Source organism: Colobus angolensis, unplaced genomic scaffold (genome assembly GCF_000951035.1).
Source record: "Colobus angolensis palliatus isolate OR3802 unplaced genomic scaffold, Cang.pa_1.0 Scaffold93, whole genome shotgun sequence".
Classification (NCBI taxonomy): domain Eukaryota; kingdom Metazoa; phylum Chordata; class Mammalia; order Primates; family Cercopithecidae; genus Colobus; species Colobus angolensis.
Genome location: NW_012123265.1, coordinates 98,875 through 100,923, shown reverse-complemented (window position 1 = coordinate 100,923; position 2,049 = coordinate 98,875).

The window sequence follows — 2,049 nt, the reverse complement described above, 5'->3', positions numbered from 1 at the left end:
GGAAATGACTAAGTAAAACAAAATGGAAAGAAGACTAGAATTACAGAGTTTCTGAGAAAGAGGTTACTTTTGGTATTATGCATTCTGTGACAGATACTGTCATTGTCTACCCAACATCTATTCTCCCCCCACTTCTTTGCAAACTGATCCTCAATTTTGTTCAGAGTATCAATGTACCCATCAACACATTTACAACTTTTACAACACATTTACAAAGTACCCAACTTATACATTTCCCAGCCTCCCTTTCAGATAGTGACCATGTGACAGTCCTGGCCAATGAGATGCAAGTCGAAGCCACTGTGTGTGCTGGCCCCTTTCTTCTTCCTCCTCCTGCCTAGCATGCAGACATGATGCCTAGAGGGGACAGCCATCCTCTGAGTATGAGAACAAGTGCCACCTCTCAGGCTGGCTAACAGGGACGCCTATGTGCCTGATGGCATTGTGGGGCTGTGAGACTAGCCCTGGATTGCTGTATTAGTCCGTTTTCATGCTGCTGATAAAGACATACCTGAGACTAGGTAATTTAGAAAGAAAAAGAAGTTTAATTGACTCACAGTTCTACATGGCTGGCGAAGAAGGTGAAAGGCACGTCTTACATGGTGGCAGACGAGAGAATGACAACCAAGCGAAAGAGGTCTCCCCTTATAAAGTCATCAGATCTTGTGAGACTTATCCACTTCTAGGAGAACAGAATTGGGGAAACCACCTCCATGATTCAATTGTCTCCCACTGGGTCCCTTGCACAACATGTGGGAATTATGGGAGCTACAATTCAAGATGAGATTTGGGTGGGGACACCGCCAAACCATATCAATTGCCTAAATCCAGGCTTCTTGCATGAGAAAAATAAAACCTCTAAGCTACTGGTGTTTGTTACTAGCAGCCAAACACAATCCTTCCCTGATAAATAACCTAAGCCACTTATTTCACAGAGAAGGGATGGAGGCCCAAGAAAATCCCATAAACCTGGGCAGGTTATCTTGTGCTAAGAACTTCTGTGTTACTTTAAAGTGACAGAAGACCCAATACAAACAACCTCTTAAGCAAAAAAAAAAAAAAAAAAAAAAGGGAATTTATCAATTCAGATAATTGAAGTCAGGCATGGCTTTCTCCAGAGACTCCAGTTTTGTTTTCTTTCAGGTTCTGGTTTTTCTCTCCCCATCTCTTGGCTCTTGTTCCTCATAATTAGTCTGCTTCTGGCTCTTTCCTCTTTGTGGCAAGGTGGTGCCAGCAGCTCCAGGCTTACCTCACCCAGGATGAAGTCCTGTGGAAAGTGAAAACTCCTCTCTGGAGGAAAGTCACACTACTCAGGAGAAGCAGGGAATGCCTCACTTCCTGTGCACAGTAGGGGCCAAAACAGAACTAGAATTTAGGACTCTGTGCTCCAAGTCACTTCACTTTCTTTTTAAATTTCATTTTATTAGTTATTATTTAGAAACAGGGTCTCACTGTGTTACCCAGGCTGGAGTGTGCAGTGTTGCAATCATAGCTCACTGCAGCCTTGAACCCCTGGGCTCAAGGGATCCTCCCACCTCAACCTCCTGAGTAGCTGGGACTATAGGTGTGTGCCATCACACCTGGCTAACTTTTGCTTTTGTGTGTGTATGTGTGACAGGGTCTTGCTATGTTGCCCAGGCTGTCTCAAACTCCTGGGCTCAAGGGATCCTCTCACCTTGGCCTCCCAAAGCACTGGATAATAGGTGTGAACCACTGTGCCTGGCCCCAAGTCAGTTCACATTCTACTTTGTAAAATAACCTCTGAAAAATGTATCCTCAATAGGTATATGTAGCATCCATGAGAAATATCAGATGTTGCCTTCGATCACATGGATGATCACATGTTCCTTTGGAAGCTTATCACCATTAAGGTATGTGAGTATCATGGAGAAAATACCAAGTCTATCTAGAAGAAATTAGAAATCACTGGGCACCATACCTTAAGATGGTCCCCAGGCCGGGCGCGGTGGCTCACGCCTGTAATCCCAGCACTTTGGGAGGCCGAGGCGGGCGGATCACAAGGTCAGGAGATTGAGACCACGGTGAAAC